The sequence below is a fragment of the Aptenodytes patagonicus genome, chromosome 2 (genome assembly GCF_965638725.1).
Source record: "Aptenodytes patagonicus chromosome 2, bAptPat1.pri.cur, whole genome shotgun sequence".
NCBI lineage: Eukaryota > Metazoa > Chordata > Aves > Sphenisciformes > Spheniscidae > Aptenodytes > Aptenodytes patagonicus.
In genome coordinates, this window is record NC_134950.1 from 84364681 (window position 1) to 84388759 (window position 24079).

At 39.6% G+C, this 24079-nt stretch overlaps 1 protein-coding gene across 4 annotated transcripts in view; it reads left to right on the forward strand.

Annotated features, from left to right (window-relative positions):
* Positions 1–24079, forward strand: part of FBXL7 (F-box and leucine rich repeat protein 7) — a 195001-nt gene that overhangs the window by 80573 nt on the left and 90349 nt on the right. Inside the window, exon 1 of one of the 4 annotated variants that reach the window (XM_076330366.1) lies at positions 3897–3938. The exons of the other annotated variants lie outside the window; for them this stretch is intronic. The gene's annotated coding sequence lies outside the window, so the exon portion shown is untranslated. Of the gene's footprint in view, positions 1–3896; positions 3939–24079 lie in introns of those variants that run through there. 4 annotated transcript variants of the gene reach the window in all.

The window sequence follows — 24079 nt, forward strand, 5'->3', positions numbered from 1 at the left end:
TGGAATTAATTCCACTGGAACCTGCACAGAGTACTTAGGGTGGGGAAGACTGTTACCAACTGTGTAAAAACTACTGAGTGGTTCCACATGTTGAATTTCCTTCCCCTTGTTGTTCACATCACCACCAAACGTTCTCTCTGGCAAGCACACCCCTGCTTTCAGGTATTTAGGCTTGGCATTGAGAAATAGAATGCAACATTCTTTTCTCTGTCTTCATGTCTTTGCCTGTATTTTTTCCTCCCTTAAATCTCATATGCTTACTGTACTTAGTTGTGCCCTTTTGGATCCTTAAAACTCCAAACTTTATTTATTCTTGTCTGCAGTCCATTTTATACCCATAGAAATTAATTTAATTTCCTGTGCGTACCTACCTCCCCCCCTTTTTTTTCTTCGCCCAATCTGCAATTTTGTGCTGTTTCTCATTATCCTTTGCTGTGAGGTTTTGAGAAAATTTATGAAGTAGGGGGGCTTAATCCCCATAACTATTACTCCCTACCACCCAACCCCTTCTAGCCCCAAAAAACAACCCTTCTTTAACAGATGCTTAAACAGTTAACTGTGATCTAACATTCAAGGACAAAGATTGCTTTTTTGACTTTTAAAGTCAAAGTTTAGTTACTGCTGGTGCTTGAGCAGAGGGAGTCTCCTCTGTGGCGTTCCTGCTCCTTGCCTCTCTTTCTTAATCCATTTTTCTTTTTGTGCAGGAATTTGTGAAGCTATATAGAGCCAGATTTCTTGGCAAAAGGACAAGCATAGTGTTACCTCACCACCATGGTTCTACTTGGTTTCTTTTGGAGGTGGCACTTCTGTGGGATTCTATGGGGTACCTCTGTGTAAAACTGTTTTCTCAATAGTGCAGGTTCTACAGTATAACATGATTTTTGCTTTCTTCTCTTAATTTTCCTGGTAGAGTTAAGTATCCTCCACATAAATGCATGCTGCTTTCATGGCCACAATGAAAAATTGAGTATCTGTAGCTGTTCTGCCTCCAGCAGTGACGTATCCTTGTGCTAACTGTGGAGAGAATTCACATCCAGTGTGAATATATTCCTTTTCTTTGGAACCACTTCTCATGGGTATGACTTTGAAATGGGTGTACTTCAGAATGGAGGGTCACCAGGCTTTTCTTAGTAATAGTTAGGGATATTGAGAAGAAGTTTTTGTGGTTAAGCTTTTGAAATACCCTTGTTTGCCTGTAGAACTGAATCCATGAGCCTAGTTAATGGCCTGGAAGTGTGTGTCAGTGTCTTAAGAATCCACTTTGTGAAATTTCATTCTTAGTAGATTTGTTTTGGGTAAAGCCAAGAAATGGGACTTTCTTGGGAATAGCAACTCTTGAGTTGTTGTCAACTCTGGTTACACATGCTGCTCTTCCGACAGTTTCCTTTGTGAAGGCTGCACTTGTAGGAAAGGAATTCTCATCTGATAAGGACTGTATTGTAGTTATTAGTCCAGAAACATTACTATTCCTACTGTTAACCTAAAATAATATATACTCTTGTACAGTAACCATTTTATAGCAATCAGAAGAAAGGGATAAAAACACTTAAAGACTTTAGCCAGGCATGACTTGTAGATGGTAGTGTTACCCATAAAATTGAGCTGACAGGAAAAATAGCGTGCTGCATTTTCTGTTACTGCATTTTTCTAGTCAGGGTCAATTCTACTACTTTTGAGGAGATTATTGCCTCTAGGACTTAGACACAAGGACTTAGTCCACCAACTTCCCGTGATGTTTTCTGATGGGGGAATCCTTTAACTCTTTCCCTCAATTGCTCCTAGAAAGGAAGGAGGAACAGCCCATCCTAGTTTTCTAGCTGGTTGCACCTGGAAAGTTGTGCCTGGAACATCTTTTGTGAAAATGGGATTGTGTTCTTTCCTGACATCGAGTGGAAAAGCAACACTTTATGATTATGTAGGCTGTTACCTGAATTCAGTTTGCTATCATTCTGTTCAGTTTAGGAAAACCTAATTTAAGTCCTACTAGCAGTTGAAAAAGCAGTCATTGCATTGTGGTAAAATGCCAAACAGAGAAGAGGGCTGTAGTTAATGTGATCTCCTGATTATTTTCTGGAGAGCCGCATGTATTCTGCTTTTCCCATGGTATTAACTGATCTATATTTTATGACCTTCTGTGCTCAACCAAACATGTTTCCATCCTTGGAGCCTTTCCCTCTGATACCTGTTGTCCAAGTTATTAAAGCTTTTCAGTATTAGACTAGCGCAGGAATCCTTTGCAATTGCTCTGATATGAATGGGGTTCAGAATATTTACATCTGTGTAGGTACAAGATTTGTGAACAGAGATTTGTCTTATTCTAGGTAATCTTTGACTGTATGATTACTGCTTGGTGGTTGCTTAAGAACAGGTTTGGGACCAGCAGAGGAGAAGAGCCTGTATAAAACCAGCACTACTCTTTTCAATTAGCAGAATTCAGCCTTTAAGAACATTTAGGGGAAAGTTTGTTCTTGCAGAAACTAGCCTCTGATTTGCGACTTTTATTAAGAACAGTATGATCGTCACTATTACTCAATAGATAAGACTTTGAAAGATGTTCGTGTTCCTCTCCCAAGTGCTAGGAGAAAAGTGCTTTTCCTGTCCTAGGTATAGAAGAGCATGCTTGTGGTGCCAAATGTGAACTGTATTAATGGTGCTTTTTGGACAAACCATAAATGCTTTGAAGACCTAATTTCCTGTAAATGTGTGTCCTTACAAACACTTAAATTTCAGCCTCTTTGCAGCTGGTTGTTTGAGGCGGGAGGGGAACAAACAAAAACCAAACAAAATAACAGTTGAGCATCTTGGTGATAATCAGAAGTTTCTCATTTGGAAATGTTTTCCCATTTAGAAATTATTGCTTTCAGCTGTGAAAATAACAGGCTTTTCCTGTTAAAAGAGGGAGGGAGGATGCATTTAAGTATTTAAAATAAATATCAATTTTGTTTTACAAGTATGGAAAAATAATGACTCTTGTTTTAAGATTGCACAGGGATTCCATAAATATTGCTTGCATTTGTGGATGAGTTATTTCATTAGGTCAGGTTAGAGAAGCCCTGCTTGAAAATGGAGCTCTTAATATTAATGCTGAAGCTGTGCCAATGCCCTTCTTGAGCAACCTCTTCAAAAAGAAAATACCTTAGGGGCTGTATGTAAACAGAAGCCTCAAATAAAGTTCTCTTATTGGTTGCACTGACATAATCTAGCAGTGATAATTATCTCAAGGCTGGCTAACTGCAGAGTGCTTGGAGACATTTGCTGTGTTTGAGTGAGAACCACCAGTCTATCAGAAGATGGGATGTTTCAAAACACTGCCAATCAGGTTCATTTCATATCTCCCACTTTTCCTAAAAAGCAGCCTGACATTTATTCGTGGTACCTTCTCTCTGTGACAAGAACAACTGCTGTTCAGGCTTTTTTCCAGGTATAGTAAAATATTTTACAGAAACATACTGTGACTCAATGAAATGTGACTTGGTAATCAGAGTGGAAGCCTCCAGCGAGTGTGCAGTATCGGATAGCTGGACAATAAAACTTCTTGCTGGCATGTTGCTTTCTCTGACCATTCAAGCATTACCGAAGGAGAAAAACAAAGCTTTGTGTTAAGGGGCTACGTGTGCCACCCAGTGAGAGTTTCAGGTCTCTGGTTTATTTTTCCATTTTCTTTAAGAGCAAAGGTCAGAGTACCATCTGCCTGGTTTCTTCAAATTCCCCCACCACCCACAAAAGTGGGTCCAATTCAGCCCGAGACCACCACTGAGTGCCCTCCTCCGAGAGCAGTGTTACCTGCTCGTCTCTCCCACTGCAGCATGGAAATCTGCTCTCCCGTGTGGGAGGATGGGCTTTGAGCGAGAAGGTCCAGTGCTACATTGATTTTGTGATCATTTCAGGCAACAAGGATGGAAACATTTTGATGTAGGGGCTGTTTTGAAACAGAACAGGTAGGTATTATGCCATATGCTTGTTGCTGGGTGGTGTTGGTAGTGGCTTTGCTTTAAAGAAAAAGACAACAGTGTGTTTTTCAAAAATAACTTAAGTCTCATGCCAAAGTATGGCTTAGTGAAAGTATTGTGTGAAAGATGCTTTAATCAGGCATGTACTACCAGGTTTTTTTATTATACTAGTCAAAGGAAGAATTTTAGGCAGAAATTTATTTAATAGGTAGCCAATGACTATTGCTTTCAAAGGAGTTGCAGAAGTACTACTTGGAGCATAATGTTAGGTTACTTGGCCTTTCCTGAAGGCGATGTACATAAAAACCAAATGCAGTTTCATGTTCAGACAGGTTTAGTTTGCAGAGTTGACTGAAAAGCTTAAATCCATGTGCATGATAAGAGAATGGAGAATTACTCAGCATGGTTTCTCTTTTTGGAAACTTGAATAAAATGTTAAATCAGAATGGTTCTGTAAAAAGCAGCACTTCAAAAGAATATTACTGCAAGTAATGCCCTCCACATCCTGGAAGGAAAGAGAAAAAAGCAAGACACATATGCAGTGTGGTCCTGCACTTTAAAACATAAGGAGTCCAGTTTTTAATTTTGGGTCTTACATTCCTTGTTTAACATGAATCGAAGAAACAGGGAAAACTACTGCCTCTCTCTCTCCCCCCCCCCCCCCCCCCCCCCAAGCTCTTCCTTTAAAACAGCAGTTCAAACTTAGCCCAGACTGCTATTGGTCAAAAATGGTGGGTAGATGTAGTGTGTTCTCCTTGAAGCACCTAGCACAAGAGAATTGTATTCCCATTTGGCCTAGCTTCAGCCTTGACGGGCAGTGGTGGTTGGATGAAGTTTCTCTTTCAGGATGGAACTGAAGATACTGCTCCCGATGTGTTCTGCTGTGGTCAAAGACTTGTAGGAGACCGGTAGTGACTATTAACATACTTAGGTTACCTAGGAATAAACTTTCTATTTACACCATTAGTTTTAAAGGATATACATCTATGGTTGCTAAAGCTTTACCAGACCAACACTGACACAGAGTAAGATGGGGGGGGAAATGAAGACGAGCACAAACTACCAAATGCTAATCTGAAAGTTTCTTTTAACTTTTGACAAATTCTATGGCACTGGTTGATATTACTAGAAAAATATCTTTTGATCATTATCCTATTTGTGTTATTCCACTGTTTTCCATGCTCTGGCTCATGAGACATAATCAGTTGCTTTCTGTATTCCTCTGATTTCTTTTGGACTAGTTTGTTTTGGAAGGTGAGCAGGCTGCAGTAATTAAGCAATTGCATTGTCAGCTTGAGTTGTGCTTCCTATTCCGATTAGATTCAGATCCATGAGTGTAACTAAGGAGGAAACATGCATGCCAGGAAAAGTAAAAATTTTGAGCAGCTCTGATATGGAACAATAAGCTATTCTGCTCTTGTGCCTTTCCTAGAGGAGACTAATAGATTTGACAGAACGGTAGGTTCTTGGGAGTCAAGTGCTTTGTGGTCTGGAAGCCATCAGTTCTCTCTCAAATTTCTCTCCAGATAATACTCGTAATGAAAATGATGAGACTCTCTTGTGGTGGATTATCAACTAAAACCTGCAGTTTGCCTCTGGGGTTTTAGCTCAATTTGGAGTCTGAAATTTGAGACTTTTTTTTTATTCCTTGAAGGATCTCATTTGTTCATTAGTGGGGGTTTCTAATGGATGTTGCTCATTGAAATTGGGGATTTTTTTTCTGTTTTGTTTTAAGATATCTTTTGATATACTGGAGTACTGTTGTGTCATTATTTGGGTGCAGATTTAAATGATAATTATAGTTGACAGCTGTAGTTCTTGAACCACTGGAAACTGGCATGTTTCACTAGAAACTGTGACAAAGTGTAATGGGAATGCTCATATGCATCAGGTTGAACACAACTGTCAGTGAGTGTAGGGTGAAAAAACAAATAATTCCAATGATACAAAATTACTTTGCAAAAATGTCTTACATGACAAATTTTATTCATGAGCACTCGTCTACATGCTAGGTTTCAAAACAGGCCTTGTACATGAAGACTCCCAACTCAGACTCAGGGCTTCACATATGAGTTTTGAAGTCATGTCTTAGTTGTACAACTAGGAAATTGTTTTGGTTTAAATGAACAATATTGTTTTAATAGATGAAACACTGTGCATAAAATGTTTGATGTGTGGCTTAGCTTGGAACCATTCTTTATCCTTTATGGTGTGAAGTTAGCATTATGTGTTTTCTAAAAGCATAGCAGCAACTTGTAAGTGTAGAAGAAATGCTGTTTGGATTATTATCATTGATGCTTTTCTCCTATGGTGCACAGCACAATGGATGTTTTTTCTGAATATGGCAGCAGATAACAGTGCAGTATCAGCTTGAGAAGAAATGAAATCTACATGTGTGTTAAGCAGAAGAAATAATTGAAAATCTTGTGTATTAATCTTTATTCAAGAGTTTAGCTTATTAAAACAATTTAAATGCAGTATTGTCTTTAAACAAGTTTTCTGACAAACATGACACATTATAATGTCAAAAATGTTGCTTGTTCAATTTCTAGCTATTGGTGTGACACAAGTTTTGTTCTGTGGGTGTTCAAAATATTGGTCCATGGATTTGGGGGGAGGTCTATCGACACAATTGGTGCAAAAGGCAGTATCTTAAGTTATCCTTCACTGTAAATGTGGAAGTTTTGAAAAAGGAAACATTCTGAAATGATTGGGATTATTGGCAGGATTAGCTGTTGTGGAAACATGAAAGAAAAATTTAGTGACTGTGGTTGTTGGTTTTTCTCTGAGATCATCTAGAAGTTGTGAACTCCTTTCTCACCCCCTGCTTGCAGAGGATTGTTCAATGTTTTATAGAAATTGCTGTACAGGATGTTAACCCCACGAAGACCTGTCATGTAGGGTTCAGTCCTACTGGGAATGAAGTGTACGTGTAAATTCATTGTTTTCGGCCAGTGTTGCTTCTAACAAAAACTCTTTTTGTCTTAATGTGGAGACCCATGTTACTAAATGTGCATCAGCCAGATAATGCTCTCTGACCATATATAGTCTGTCTGAGAAAATGTACTTTAATGAAAGTAGTATAGAAGCTATCTAAGCATAATTCTCGGCCTTCAAGAGTCTTGGTTCTTCATGTTGAGCGTGCATACCTGCTCAAAAATTGGCAGATAACTTACTTTCTTCCAGTAGCACAGTTGGCAGACTATTGGCTGATCACCAATAAATGAAGTTATTTGGTTCAGTTTTGTTCATATTATCTCAGTTTAACTCTGGGCTTCCAAGGCATTGCTTTGATGTGAGAGCAAAATTTGACCCTTACCCTCAGGGTGATGGCGTTCACTCTGCAAGAATTAAGATGCATCTAAACATTGGCTATGAATTTCATAACTGTATGAGATAAACATTAGATGGGAACCATGAGTGATAAATATGGTAGTGCAGAAGAAAAATACTGTTAGGCAGAGATTTATTCTTTCTAGTACATGACATTTTTGTTTCTTATGAAGGAGAATTATATGACTCAGTAATGAGCTGTGATTTATTTAACAATGATATATAACTTATTCTCAGAGGCAGTACAGTCAACGGGTGGCCACAAGAGGAGGAGTCTGTGTGCATTACTTTGTTAATCCAGGAATTTCCCAATGAGATGTTGGTTTATTGGTATCTTACAGCCATCTGATACCTAAAAGAATGTACAGTATATTTTGGTTTTGGACACTGATAAGTGTTAGCCTTTTTTAATGTACTAGGTCTGATATTCCGAGTCAAGCACTGCTTTCTGTGTACAGTGATATTAGTCTGTGTTCATCAGCTGATGCAATTTGTTTTGCTGTGCTTTGAAGTGGCTGAGCAGTGTATTGCTAGCATATTTCTTTATATGTAAGCTATGTAGTGACTGATGGGCCTGATTTCACTCACACGCACACGCATGCCTTTTATCTAATGGAGTTATCTGCATTTATACAAAGTGGATAATGACGTAATGATGTAGGATACTCGTTCCTAGTCACTTTGTGGAAGTACCAAAATGATGGGAAAAAAAATAGTGTATAATGTTTTGGGGTTTTTTTTGTTTGTTTGTGGTTTGGGGTTTTTTTTTGAGACTTGAATATTGACTGAACTTGAAGTAGTTTAAAGTTAGAGAGGATTGTTGTTATGGTTAACTTTCTAGGAGCTACTAAGACTTCAGAGAGAACCACACTAACAAACTGAGGAGTAAAACAAGTACATCTGTTCAGTAATGTGAACGGCATGAATATTGTGGGAATTGTTGGGGGAAAAATGGTGTAATTCACATTTAAGTGTTATGCTGTGTTTAAGTGTTATGCTGCATTGCTGTATGATCAGATGAGCAATACATATGTGAGAAGCAAAAGCTGCTCCATTTAAAGGCTAACCACACATTTTGCTTTGGGGGAAAAAAAATCATATGGGGATTCATACATTCAAGCAAATTGAATGGATATGTTAACACCGTAGCTTTCTCTGTGTCTAGGAGTGCTAAAATGGCATCAATCTACACTTTTATATTTGTATTTCCAGGTGTTACTGTATGTTGTGTGGTCATTCTAATTATGTAAAAATTAACCCTTTTAGAATATTGGTGGATCAGTGGATTTTTGTAATCATAGCTTAAATCAGTCTATCACATCTTCAAGTGATGAAGCGTATGTGCAAGCCTGCATATTACTTGTATTAATAACATGCCTCTTAATTTTCTCTTACACTATATATGTACGAAACTTAAGTGTAAGAAAACAGGTAATAGAAATTATAGCAATTTTAAAAAGTTAGTTTAAAAGCAACTGTTGCAACTGCAACATGTCTTTAACAAACTAAAAGGTAGTGACTCTGCTGCAAACTAACACCTGAATTTAAAACAATAGTTAGATATTCTGGACGCATATGTGAATAACTGTCTATAGGCAACAGACTAAAAAGTTTGGAGGAAAAAAAGAATGGTGATTCTAGCAGGTTTTTTTCCTTGTCTCCCTATAGAACCTGTGATGTACACGTGAACATTTAAGCGATCCTCTTTCAAACTGGCCAGTTGTGATAGCCAGTTAACACTGAAAGGGGATTCCATGGTACTGTTGTATTATTTTGAAGATGGTAATATTTCTGGTTGTATTTATTGAGAAATATTACCGAGAGCCGTCTTTCTGGTTCATGGAGACTGGTGTCTCACAGACTTGGAGGGCAATACCTGGGCTTCTTAAGAGCTTCTGTAAATGCCTTGCCTCTGTATTGGGAAGAATGGATGGTTTTTCAGTGTTGTCATGGATGCGACTAACATATTCTAATTTAGTCTTTTACAGGTTGAGTGTGCATTTTGTTTCCAAGTTCTTCCTGACTCTAGGAGGAGTGGATTTTGCAAGGCTGCCTTAAGGCAGGAGACATTTTGTATAAATCAGGAGGAAATGTGAGGGAAGACAGAGGTATTACCTGCACTCCTGGTATTGTCCAATTGATGTGGGATTTCAAGGAGACTGGATGCTTGAGGACTGCAGGACAAAGCATGACTAAAGGTTGGAATCTCCAAGCAAGTCTTACAGAGGCCCCTGGGAGGATACTGTAAAACCAGATGCCCAGCTGGTGACAGCACACACGCTGGCAAGTTGCCTTATTCAGATAACAAAGACCTCAGTTTTGGGGTGAAATAGTTACTGGTCAAAACTTGCTTGCAATGTGAAAATGAGTCAGTGATAGGAATGCTGAGTGGGCACTGTAAGATCACAGCATTAATGAAACATCTAATGGATGATCTGGAAGTGGTTGAGTTGGAACAGTTTAAGAATTCTAGGAACTGAGCCTTGAAAGAGAAAATAAAACTGTAAATCATCTGAGGAGAAAAGCATTCAAAATGAGCATAAACAAAGTAGATCATAATTCTCAGCGAGTATGTTTGCTGCATATACAGTATTAAAACCCAACACTTAGTGTTGATTTAGAACAGGCTCGTTGCAGTATAATCAGATTTTTATGACCTACCAAATATTGTTATGATCAATGGTTTCCTTACGTTGAAACATTTCTCTGCAGGATTGGCTACTCAGCCAGAAGTGCAGGTGAATGTAGTCCAAAGTCCAGACCCTTTCTTTTTCCTCAGTAAAAGAAGCAGCAAAAAAAATAAATGAACTCTTACAGTGCCAGTATATTTCCATTTGAATACATTTAGATTGGTCAGCTGTTAGCCCTGACATTGAGTTTCAAAGTATTTGGTTCACTTATCTATGCCAAAAGTTAAGTCCTTGACATATGTTTGTAAACTCAAGCATCCAAGCATCACTTAAAATTTTTTTGCCTCTGTTAGTTAAATGTTATAAAAACATCTCTACAAGCATTACGCTTGCAATTAGTCTGTTTAAAGATTTGATTATGACAATAATTCACCTGAGGGCTTGTTTTATTACAGAACTTGGCTATTTAATGACTTGAGATTGCTTTGAAAATTCTAACTTAGTTGTGATGCTCCTGTGTGGAACTAACTCATGTTTTAAAAAGGACCTACTGTTCTCAAATATGGAAATACGGTTCATTCCAACCCCCACTATACCCATTTTTATTTATCCTAGAAAAACTTTTCTCTCAGTTTTAACCCATCAAAAGCTAACCCTATCTGGTACATCTAGGCCGAGTATCCTAGAAATACAGAAATTGAACTGGAAGGAAGGATTCCCACTCATCTTTTTGACCCCCATGGTCTTTAAGGAGTGTGTTTGATTTTTGTGTGAGGTGCTCTGATTCTGTTCTGTTGCCTGTAATTTTAAATCTGGTTCACGTGAGGCCGGTCTACTTCTGCAGCTGGTAAGTGCTGCTCTTTTACGGCACTGTAGTTGTAACGAAATCTCCTCAAGGTCCGTATTAATGTTGCTGTAAGAGATGGGGTATGAAGCTGTGGGGCAGGATGGATGAAATCGAAAAAAATTCCATGTGTCTGTCTCACCCAAAGGATGTGATAGATGAGTTTTGTTCCTGATAGACCTCAGCTTTTTTACTTGCCCTGTGCTTCAGGAGGTTTCAGGAAGGCTCTCTCCAAGTATGTTGCTGCTAGTTGAAATTCAGCGCTGTGTTCCTTGTTGCAGAGATGTTGAATATAGTGAGGGAAAGGGGGAAGAAGAAAGGGCTGAATTTGTTTAATTGGCAATGGCTTTTTCTGGCACACTAGCATGCTCTTGATGATGCTATTTATGGATGCCCATTGCCAGAAATAACATTCATGTCAAATTATACTTCATGGTTGACAAAAAATTATCTCTCCAGCATGTTACCATATTTAAGCCATTTGTTCACTCTCTGCTGTTATTTGTTGTTTCAAACCCCTTTGGTGAATCTTTTCAAATCTTTTGCTTGTTCTGTATTTTCTTTCACTCTTTGGAAAAAAAAAGTAGATCTATAATTCAATATTGGAAAGTTGGTTCTGGCAAATGTAAAATAAAAATTCTTACAGTAATTTTGCAGCTGTTTGTTTTCTATATCCAAACTGCTTTCTCTTTCTCAGACATCAGTAACTCTGTAACTCTCCCATTAGTCAGCTACTGTTCCTTTTGTTATATATGAACAGTTTTTCTGACAAGTAGCAGGTGTTTTTCATGGAAAGAAGAGAGGAGTTCTTTGTTCAAAACAAATGCAGATTTCAAGTCTTAAAGCACAGATTTTTATCTGAATTCACAAGTTTCTTGTCTGGTGGCAGTATTTAGCTGGCATCTGTGTCAAGTAGCATGTTCTTCTGTGCTGTTTGAGTGGCCAGTATCTGGTCCCAAGATATGAATTAATATGAATTAAACATAATTATCAGTTTTCCATTCAAATCTTTTAGCTGAATTTTGATGGGAGCTCCATGGTTTTTTTCCTAAAAATGAGCATCTGTTACAGATAAGCTGAATTACTATGGAATTTTGTTTTTAAAGGGAATTAATATCCCTATGTTCCTTTCCACACATCTTCCTGGGGACATCTATTGCAAATATGTAAGTTTGTAAGGAAAACTAGTTTTCTAACAGTCAATGCTACCAACTGCAAGCAGCTGTCTTGTTTTTTCTATGTCCGCAGCTGCCCATCTTGGGTAACCAGGTGATTTTGTATTCTCACCTGTTGTTTGTGCATTTAAAAGTTCTGGCTGCCATGCTAACTCCAGCTGTCTTTTTCCCTCAGGGTTTAGTTTGGCCATATGTGGTCATCAAATCATAGTGGTCAGCTGCTGAGACCAATTAAGTCATTTAGCTGTTCAGGTCTGAAATAAATTAAGCAGCATGAAGTAAGGCCAATCTCCCCGACGCAGTTGTCAGACTTATATCTCTCTCCAGAAGAAAGACATGCTATTTGCTTACATAGTACATCAAATGGCAAATGTGCTTGGGTTTTTGTGCTTGCCTTGGAACGGCTGCAGTCTTGGAAGGGCTGGAAGAACAGTGGGAGCCAAGTGAATTACCCAGAACTCCACGGGACTCATTTTTGCAATTCATCTAGGAACTGGAAATCAGATCTGCAAGGCAAGAGAAACTTTCATTGCAAGGCAAGACTCTTGAGGAACAATGCTATGCCATGGCAATAAAGCTGCCCATAGCATTTTTTACTTAAAATATGAATTTGTTTCCTAACAGTTTAGTTTTGCTTTGGTTTGTGGTTTGTTGGTTACTTTGTGTGTCGTTGTTTTGTTTTGTTTTTAAGAGTAATGGGAGGCATAATCCTAGTTCATTAGGATATACAGATATAGGTACTCCATGGCAGATTATCCCTATCTAGCCAAAAACATGTTAATACAAAAGCCTTTGTATCCTGAGGCGGACTTTGCCTGTTTGTTTGAAACAGCTGTCTGGAAATGTGCAACTCATTGAAAACTGAAGTGAGGGAAAGATTCTCTTTACTTCACTGCATGCCAGACCCTTTGTATTTATTTCTCTTTTTTTTTTTTTTGGTAGGTAAAATGGGGAGCTGCTTCTAAACTTTACTCTTTTGTTTATTCAGTGTTTGTGTGGGTTTTTACTAAGGACAGTTTTGTATCATGTTTTCCAGAAAAATGCCATTGTCTATAATGTAGTAGTATCATGTTATCCTTTGCTCCTTTCTACAGGGGAAAAACTAGCATATTAATACATTGAAACACCAGCAATAATTCCATCCACTGGTATATCACTGTGATCTGAAGGGTAGGTCAAACAATCATAAGAACTTAGAAATATATGCCAGAAAGATACCTTGTGTGTCACAGGAAATTTGGTCAAGAACGTACTAAGTTATGCAGGTCTTTAGCAATTGGTTTTTTGTTAGGAAAAAAACCAAAGATAAATAATTTAAGTAATCTTAAATAATTTGTAGGGTGGTTAACATCTCACTGGCACATAATTTTTACCCATCATGATGATGTAACTTGCAGGGATAAAATAATAAAATAGTATGGTTGGAGATATGGTGGAGTTGAAATACATGGCTGTATTTAACTCCCTTTCAAACTTGCTGTTATTATTTCCTATTGCCCTCTCATTTGTGGCAGCAATATTTTAAATAAGCAGCATGGCGTTACTGATATCCGCACCTTCTTGGTGGCAATTGCTTAAAGATTAGCATCATTTGCTATCCAACTTCATTTAACATCCAAGTGGAACAATGGCAGCTCCATAATTCTGATGATAAAATATTATAGGAAAGCAGACGGGCTTGTAAGTGGATAAATGAAGGACTTAAATTTGCTAAACAATTTGCAGATGCTAGAAGCACAGGGGATTAAAATGAGAACAGCGAACTTAAGACTAACAAGTATGTACACTGTGGGCCAAGTTTGCAGAGGCCTCTACTTGGCATCTTACGTGCTATTTGGTTACTTCCACCCACAATTGACTTGTTGAAGCAAAATTGGAGCCACAAAAAACAAAATGTGAAGTCCTCCTACCATAATGTGCAGAGGCAAACAGCACCTGCACCCATAAATCAGGTGTTTTAACTATCTGCAGTAACTGGAATCTGTAAATGACTGAAAGCTTCCCTCTCCCTCCCATGTGATGGAAGTAATGCTTTTTGAATGTTTTTATGCATAGAGTAGGCAGCTCTGAAATAAAGGCACCTTGTCACCTTACAGAATAGCTAAATGTTATTTCAGAACTGCAGCTATACAGTATTAAGCTCAAAGTATTTGCCAGTCATGGCAAAAAAACAGTTTTTGCCATTCACACCTGCACTTAGAAGTGCAATTCAAGTCCTTTCACAGAATAAAAATCTGGAAACTAGCTTTCAGAACCCTGATTCCAAAAGTACTGTTAGGGTTCTAGGAACTACCAGTGGGGATGTGCTCACTGTAACACTGACTGGTGTCAACTGTTTGAATTTCTACAAAATCATATTGTCAGGTATGGCAAGTAGAAGCTTTCTCAAAAATTGAGATGTACTAATTCCTTGAGCCAAGGGACAAAGTGCACTTATATTAGCAGTATCTTGAGACTTGCAATAAAACTGAGTTACTAATGTGAGGTTTTCTGGCTGCAGATACCAGATTCTTGCTAAAGTGTTTTCATTTGTTCAGACATTTTTCTTGGGAGATCAGTGACAGCTGGAATATTCCAAAAGAGTCGTTTATCTAGATAGCTTCCAAACTGTAGTGGTTGGTCAAAGATTGCAAATGGTGGAAGTGGAAAATCTGTGGATTTAGGAATCTTTTGGAAGTCATTGATCTGGATCTTCTTCCCTCCCCCCATTTCCAGTAAAAGTAAAACATTGTTCTGTCCCCAAAAGGCAACGCTTTCATTGTGAGAGTAAAATATGGTTTTCTACATTTATTTTCTGTTTTAGGATAGCACAATATATCAACAAATGCTATAGTATAGGTCTGTTGCTAAAGGGTGTAAGAATCAAAGAAGCATAGAGCAGTACAGTAGGATGATACCTGGAAATAAATGGCACAGCCTGTTTTAGTCTCTTCCAGACTCATTTGGTCAACTTCTTATGTGTTCCTAGTTAACTTCCAGAGTGTAGACTTGTCCTTAGTGACTTCGTGCTTAATCATGTGTGCTGTAAGCACCTTTAATTCATGGATATTGTAACACTTGTAGTATGAAGTTTGTTACGGAGAGTATCTTGTGGGACCAAGACCTCAATATTCAATAGCTGGCAGAATGAAGTACTAAGTAGAGTTCAGTGCTGCATGCGTGAGGTAGTAGTTGCCTGGCCTTGACCTTGTTGTTAATAAAAGCAGACAGGAGGGAGATCTCTCAATAATTCTGCTGATAGGAAGCCTTTGGACAGAGCTGAGTCTAATGCAGCGTAAAGGGTGGAATCCAGTGGGTTGGATGGGACAGACCTCAGTCCTGGTTTTTGATCTACAGTATGATTGGGATGATTCATTCTTTTTCAGATGAAATAATTAACTCTTTTTATATGGGGCAATAGTATGAATGACTTAATGCCATGAGGCACTCTTGAGTTTTAGTTCTAGATCTTTCTGGAAAATTTAGGTGGTATTGTTTTCATTGGATTGGATATAGGTTGTCCATGCTGGGAGGAGCTGCTTTGGAAAAGTTTGTGTACATATAGCTAATGTAGGTCTGTGGTAGCAAATCTGTTATATCTTTGAGTATATCATCCTATAGTGATGTTTTCCTATAAAAATCAAATAGTATTTTCCAAAATTATAAATAATTCTGGTTGGAAGACAACTTCAGTGGACAAGTCCAACTGCCTGCTCAGAAGCAGGGTCAGCTATGTCACACCAGGTTCCCAGGTCTTTATCCAATTGGGTTTGGTAAACTTCCAAGGACAGTGGCTGCACAAACTCTGAGCATCCTGTTCCACTGCTTGGCTTTCCTTAGGGTAAAAAAGGTTTTCCCTTTTATAGCATCTGAACTCCTTGTTTCAACTTATGCTTATTGCTTCTTGTCCTCACACCATGCACCGCTGTGAAGACCCTGGCTCTGTCTTCTTGATAACCTTCTTGTAGGAATGGGAAACTGCTTTTAGCCCTCACCCCCCACCACTTCCCCCAGCTTTCTCTTCTCCAGGCTGAAGCCCAGGTCCCTCAGCCTATCCTCACAGGGTAAGTGCTCCAGTACCCTGACCACCTTGGGGGCTTTCTGCTGGACTTGCTCCAATTTTTCAATGTCTGTCTGGTATCAGGGAGTCCAAAACTGGAAGTATTGCAGATGTAGTCTCATGAATGCTGAGCAGAGGGTTTTTAACTGTGCAGTCTCCAGCCTGTACCATTGTGTGGTGTTAATCCTACTCAGTGCAGGACTTTGCATTTGTCCTTGATGAACGTCACGAGGTTCCTGTTGGCCCATTCCTCCAGTCTGTCTAGGTCCTTAAGGATGGCAGCCCTGCCCTCAAGTGTGTTGACACTTCTCCCCAGTTTGGTGTGACCTGCAAACTTGGTGAGCCTGCACTCTGTCATCTCCTCCAGATCACTGATAAAGATGTTAAACAGGAGAGGTCCCAGGATTGACCCCTCTGGTGCTTGTTACTAGCCTGGGTAGAGTACAACCAGGCAATCACTACCCTCTGGGACCAATCACCGAACCAGTTTTTTGCCCATCTGGTGTCCAGCCATCCAGACCTTGAGGTACCCATTTGGTTACAAGAATATTGAAGAAGATAGAACATTAAAAGGGCACAAGTGATTCGGAACAGTCAGCACAGCTTTACCAAGAGGAAGTCATGTCTGACCCACATGGCTGCCTTCAGAGATTCAGTGACCTTGGCTTTTTTAAGCCTTTTAATGCTATATCTTCTTCAATATTCTTGTAACCAAATGGGTACCTCAAGGTCTGGATGGCTGGACAACTAGATGGGCAAAAAACTGGTTGGGTGATTGGTCCCAGAGGGTAGTGATTGCCTGGTTGTACTCTACCCAGGCTAGTAACAAGCACCAGAGGGGTCAATCCTGGGACCTCTCCTGTTTAACATGTACCCAGAAATGGGTTCCAAGAGGGGACCCACTTGAACTCTGAAATTTGGGTTACTTCTCAGATGGGAGAGGTAACTTGAATAGGATTTGGATGGGCCCAGTTCAAGAAGTTGTTAATTGCAGGACGATTATTCCGCTGCACTTTCTTGTACCAAGGACTTTGCCACTTAAAGATTTTCATATGCATTGACAGAGCTGAAAACTCCATGAATTTTCCTGTTTCCTGTAGCTAAAGCAGATTAACAGCACAGTAGGACTGAATTCTGAACAGGCAAATTGGTTTGACACAAAGCATCACTCCAATACCAGACCCTCGGCTGACTGAAGCATTCAATGGAGTGTCACATTAGAAGATGCTTTGTGCGGTGCAAGAAATGATCTTTTGATGAACTTTCAAAACAACTATTGAATTGGCTGGTGGTTTCCTAACTGCTAAGTAGGTGTTAAATATCTGGCAGAGATGTTCCTACTGCCTTTTAGGAGGCATGAAGAATTTCCTCAGCAATCACTCCATTGCTATTACTTACAGTCAGTGCTTGGCTTTGTCAGCTTTGTTCGCCCCTTCTAGGTCTAGCCCCACCGCTTGCTTGCATGGGGGCTGCTTTCCTGCAAAGGCATCCAGGCTCGACGCAGCTTCTGCCAAGACCTCTCTCAACGCTCCCCTGTGGCTTTGTTCCAGCAGCACTAGAAAGGGGCAGTATTCACCCTCCTCTTCTGTTGGTATCCTTGCATTTTAGATGCAGCACAAGGTCCTGGAAACAGTAGATTTTGGCTGCTCAGAAGCTCCTTCCTCACAGCCCCTCTCCCCAGTTGCCTGTGCATCAACTGCGTGCCCTCGTGGGGGTGTCATCCCCATTTAGCTGTGGCACCTGGCAACCCTCCAAGCAAGGCTGTCCCATAAAGCCGATGCCCCCAAAGCCTGCACCAGCTTTCCTGCCTCTTCCCCATCTGCTCTGTCAATTGGGATTCCAAGGCTGATGCCAGTTTTCACCACGGTGCTTGTGTGCCCAAAGTGGGACTTAATATTTCCAGCAGAGATGAGTGATTTACTTAATTTGACTCCTCTACAGGCCCTGTAAAGTCTGTTGTTGTTTTTTTAAAACATACGAGGAAGAGAAGACTTAATTTTTTTTTTTAATGCTTTTGATTGCTGTTGGCTGGGTATATGCAGCTGCCTAGACACTGCAGTTTTAACAATTTTTGCTGTGGTTTATACAGATTGACGTATCCCGGCAAGGAATGTAAGCCGCAGAAAGCTGAAGATGAAACCAAACAGGGACTATTAAACTGGTAGCAGTGAACAACTTAGTTGCAGTTTAGGATAGTATTTAATTTATGGAGGCTTCAGTTACGTTATTCCATTTTTCACTTGACACCCCAGTAGCTGAAAAGAAGCCCGTTACACGTGCTGCAAATCCTTAGACCCAGCTCTTCCTGCCCCTAAGCTTTCATCATAACTACATATGCCTTGTAGCTTTTTTGCTGCAATAGAAAAAATGGTACATTCCTGAAGACTTACTCCATTTCTGCTTTTCTTCTAAATTCTGTATTCAGTTGACTAATTTAAGTCTGTATTTAATTGACTGAGAGAGTCAAGTTTCTTTACTGTGGGGGGAGAGGTCTTCTCTCTGTTCAATTTATATTCTCACTCTAATACATCTAGTAAACTTTTATAAAAGCAAACTTCTGCCTTAACTTTTTACAAAGGGATGAGGGATAGTACGAATTTAGAAAAATGTGGGGGTTTATACAGTCTGGGAATATAGATAATAGCGTGAGATAGAGGTCAAAATTTGCTGTAAAGATAGTTTACAGTATAAGACTACTCCAAACAGGAAAAATTTTTCATTTGATTGTCAGAATTTTCAGTTGTTTCCTGTCAGTTGAAACTTTATTTCTATTTTGACTTTTAATGATGTTTTCTTAATACTTGGTGCAAGAGAAAGCATTCATTTCACAATGAAAAAAGCTACATTTATTTCTGAAAACCTTCAACTATTGTGCTGACTTCTTCCTAAAATTGGGAAACTGATTGGCCATTATACCGGTCTTCTGAAAGACACTCATTTCAAGAGAAGCACATCTCGCCAAAGTACTTTCACTGAAGCTTTTCCAGCCATTTTTCTGTAAAACTGAGTTAACGTTGACACATGTTAACAAACGGTGCCCTGAGCATGTCTCAGAATTGGGACCAATGTCATTAGGGATGGAGGAAATGCTTTTCAGTGTCTCTTCACTTGTGGAGTAATTTGGGATTTTAGCAACCTTGATTTACTCCCATGCAGATCAATCAGTTTTTGGAGATGGATTAACTGTATGTGGAGGAGAAAAGGCTATGTAGAACAATGCTTCAAGGCTTTTGTTCTTTAGCATAACGCTCGTTATTTCTTCAGCTGGTTTGTTGGTGGTTTTTTTTTGCACATAGTGATGAAATAACACTTATAAGGTTAAAAAAGGCTTGCAAATCATTACAGCGTGTGAATGTCATACTGACTATTGTAATAAAGGTGGGCAAGGATTTTACTGGCTTTTTCTGGAGGAGAACAAAGAATTTCAAAGGATGTCTTGGGACACTGGGACCAACTGCTCTGCTGTTGGAGCAACTGCCTCGTGTAATCCCTTTCATTAACTTGTTGAGCCCTTCTTGAAAGCACTTTGTCCCCTCCCCTCCATTTCTGTGGGAGATTATTTCAAAGCTTTATTTCTCTGAGGATCCAGAATATTTCTTTCACTCAAAGCCTAAAATTGTTCAGGGCCAAAATGCCTATTTGTTCTTAAGCAACACCCTTTAGTTAAAGCAGCTCTTCTCTTACTGTTGTATATTAGTTATCAGGCTGCTCCTAAACAATCTTCATCTGCAGTTCTTTCCAGATAGCATCTTTATTACTTGCCTTTGATTTTCTCCCCCCCCCCCCCCCCTTTTTTTTTTTAATATAGCTGAAGAACTTCTTACTAGATGTCTTTCAAGGTCTAATTAAACTTGATTTTTGGCAGTTCCTGCCTTATCCCTGTGCTTCTTGACTGTGACCAGTGCTTCCTTTGGTGTTTTCCTATTCCCTAACAGCACCCTCCTGTATTCCAAGCAGATGCCTAGATGTCATCTTTCAAGGAAATCAGTGGTCCCTTCTTATAGACTTCCTTCCCTCCAGAGCACTCCTCATGTGGGATATCTTCTTGAGTTCAAGCACTTCTGAATCTGAGCCAGCCCTCCTTCTGCTCCGTTAGCTGTCTTTAAGTAGTTCTCTTATTGTGTCATTGTTTGCGCCTTTTCAAACTGAGCACTCTCCTTCCAGGTCGACTCATGGCATGTCACTTTTTCTTGGGTGGCTGTAGGAGCTTGTTGGCCCTAGTGTAGAGTATCACTTTCCAGGGACCTATACTGTCAGAGAGCTTTGGGAGCTGGTGCAGATTCACTGGGATTTTCAGCAGTCCTACCATAGACTGGGCATAAATTTGAGGACATCAGGTGTTTAACACACTTTGAGCTCAACAAATGCTTATTTCCAATGATACTGAGTTAATCAGAAAAAAAAATTACTAACTGGAGGTATGAAGCTCATTCTGGATTTATTGCATTCCCAGCTGCAAGTTCTGAGTCTTCAGCATTGGCGTTCAAGCCTAGTCTTGCCCTTTCAGGTGTTTCAAGAAACTCGTAACAGACAGAATGATGTGTATCATAAGTATAAAGATATGGCAGCTTTTAACTACTTTGGACTCACCTGGGTCTGTTGCCTGTCTTTAAAGAGCAGTGTTTAACTTTCATTAGAGTTCATCTCAAAAGGCCTTTTTTTTCAGTTTTATATTTGTCAAACTGAGAGTGCTTTTTCCTGCTAGTTTTTGTGGATATTGTGGTGTCAGGCTTACAGTTTTACCACTCTAATTCTTAACCATTAGGGTACTGCCAAAACCATTAGGTTAATTCTATTAAAGATACCTTTTTGAAAAGCCATGTTTTGAGCTTGGACTAGATGATGTCCAGAGGTCCCTTCCAACCTCAATCATCCAGTGACTCTCTGATCTGAGTGTGAGTAAATAATATCTATTTTATTTTTCTGCCTGTATATGTTGGTTGTTAGAATGAGTACTCAAATGCATTGTTTCTAATTGATAATTCCCATGTCAAAGTGGCATCCCTTGCATTTCTTTACAAATTATTCCTATGATCAAATTAGCTATCCTCTTCCAATTTTAAAATGTAATCAATGATTTTCTGATATACTGTTTGTGGATTTGTACCTTTCCAGTTTTATCCATTCTATAAAAGCTACTCTAATGTAAAGGTAGTTCTCCTAATGTCCTCTGAAATGAAAGCCAAGGACAAGAGACATGTTTCAGAGGACCAGGTTGTTCAGACAGCTAAAGACAGTGATTGTATGATTGTTTTGGGGGGGGAGGAAAAAAAAAGAGAAAAATATATTTATGTCCTTTTTTTGAGAGAAGGGACCATTTTAGCAAGAATATAGCAATAACTTAAGTTGCAAGTAACCTGCAGATCATGCAGTCCTCCATCCTGCTCAAAGCAGGTTCAACTAGATCAGCTTACTTCAAAAATGAAGATTTCACAGCCAGTCCAATGTCTGACCACCCTCATGGTGGGGAAAAAAAAAATATTTCTTTTTTCTATTTGAGATTTCGTCTTTTGCTACTTGTGCCCATCACATCTCTTCCTGTTGCTGTGTACCTTTGAAGAGAGTCCATCTGCATCTGCCACCCGTGTCAGCCACCTCTTGTAGGTCCTGTGCTCTATCCGCCTGCTCACCTGGCGGGGTCCTCCTGAGTGCTTATTGCAGCTTGGCCATGTCCTTGTTGTCATGGGGAGCCCTGAAGTGGACCCAGCCCTCCCAGTGGGCTCTGACAAGAGCTGGGCAGAGGGGAAAAGTGATTTTCCCCACTGTGCCAACTCTGTTGTGGCTCAGACAGCATCATCTGTGAGTAACCACTTTTGCTGCAAGGGTACACCTCTGACTGGTGTTGAACTGGTTGTGCATTGGGCTGCCTAGGTCTTCTGCAAAGCTGCTGCCCTGGCCATGTGTGGTATCATCCCTGGGGCAGGACCTGGTGTTTGCACTTGATGGGATTTGCATTGGCTCTTTTTTTTTTTTTTTTCCCCCAACCTGTCAAGATCCTTCTGCATACCAGTCCTACCCCCAGCATGTTGACTACTCACCCTGAACTGGTACTGTCCAGAGACTTGCTGAAAGTGTGCTCACTCCCATCATCCACATCCTTAGTGAAGATGTTGAACTATATTAATCTCGGTATCGACCCTTGAGAGTTTAATCTTAAATTATTTAGCTGGTTTAAGATAAGGAATCGATATGCTCCATGTAAGTACAGGTGAAGCATAAGATGTATATAAATTGCGTGATTAAACTGCATGATGCCATCAGTCAAAGCTAGCTGGTTGCCAAAATATTACCACGTTTTTAGTGACAATGCAGCAATAAGTGTTTATAAGGAGTGAACAAAAGATATTTCCTGCCTATGCAAGGCTTAGAGGAATCGCTTAAACTGTGGCAGGTGCTGTTCCATCAGATGAACTGTGATGTTTCCTTGTAGCTTACTAGGAAAGTATGAAATTAGATTTGATAGGGCGCCATGCGCTTGAGGTTGTTCTTCACTCTTCGCTGCCTTCTGGGGAAATGAAGGAAACTGTTCATCCCCACCCTGCCCAGCCATTTTTCTTTCTCTTGGAAAGAACACAGACGCACACACACATACATTCCTTTCAAATGTTAGGCAACAACTTGTTGCCTAAGACAGCAGGCCAAGTTCTTCAAAGTTGCTTAGAGGGTTGAAATGGCACTGTTCTGTGCAAAAGAAAAAAAAAAAGGAAAAGCAAGCTTTTAAGACGCAATTGTTTTAGGCAAGTCAGCTACTCTTGTTCTCTGTAAAATTCTCTAATAGAAAATCCCTCCACCCATTTCCATGAATTATTTATACAAGCTTCAAGCTTGATATTTAGCTTTGCACAGAAATGGAGCTGAGACTGTTCTCACAACTTTTGCTCTAGAGATGCTGCTGGTTTAGCCCTCTCCAGGCTTAGACCTCAGTGCCAATTTCGCCTATATGAACAATCCCTCCTGTAAAAATCCTAGTGAAACCTAGGCAATTTTGTTGTGATTTGAGGTAAACTAAATGAGTTCAGTGATCATTTGTGGCCTATTTAAGGCTATGGTGCGTTGTCTCCAGGTGATTTGCTTTGTTTTCCTTTTTTAAAGTAAATTAGTATTGGATGCCCCCAAACAACTCCATGCTGAGTAAACTTTGTAGCATCACCAGCACCACTGGTCATGCCTTCAGGAGCCCAAGAGGGAATAACCACCCGCTTAACACACTCTCGTGGGCAAGTTTTGCCACCAACAAGGTAAATGTATCTGAAACTGAGATTTAATTTTTAAATGACAAATTTTCCTCAGCCTGCTTATGTACAGGGTTTTTTGTTTTGTCCTCTGTTCTCCCCATTGTGGTGAACAAATACTAATTTGTCTTTTTAGCTTAGTAGAAGACTATCATAAGTGTATGGGATGCTTGAACTGTCATAGGCTGGCCAGAAAAGAAGGAATCAAAATGGCAGCAATGCAAGGAAATAATGAAAACCAAAGAAATTGACAGAGGTCCTGCAGATGCAGGTACCTAATAATGGTATTTTTCTCCACCAATACCTTGAATTTTTAACATTCTGCTCTGAGACTGTCAAACTGTGAAAGCTAATCTGTATACAGTTATGGAGGACAAAGGTTTCTTCTATCCAGAGGGAAATACTAAATGCTGAGTGGAACTGTGGGTAGATTTTTCTTGCACGTATTCAAGGTTGTTTAGGTGTGTGGTTCAAGACAGTAGTTTGAGGAGCGTAAGGTGTGTGGTGGGTAGGTAGCCATATCTCAATGGGGATATGCCTGCACTTGTACTGACAGAAACGGTTCTATGCAAGCTGCTCTCAGTCTGGTTTGATATGCCCACAGTACTTCCAGGCAGTATATACCTATGGGACAATTGCAGTGAGATTTTTTTTTTTTTTCATACCACCTCAGCCGCAATTTCATGTGATTAAAAAAATCTTACTTAAAGTTTAGATGGTTGAATAATTACATCAGTTGGTGTAAGAGAAATGCAATGGTAGGTATCTGAAATGAAATTTGGGTTGGTAATATATGGTATTCGGTTCGCTTCATGTGCATTGCCTCAGCAATAGCTGTGGTTTATTAGAAAGCCTGAATTGTCCTGATTTTTGTCA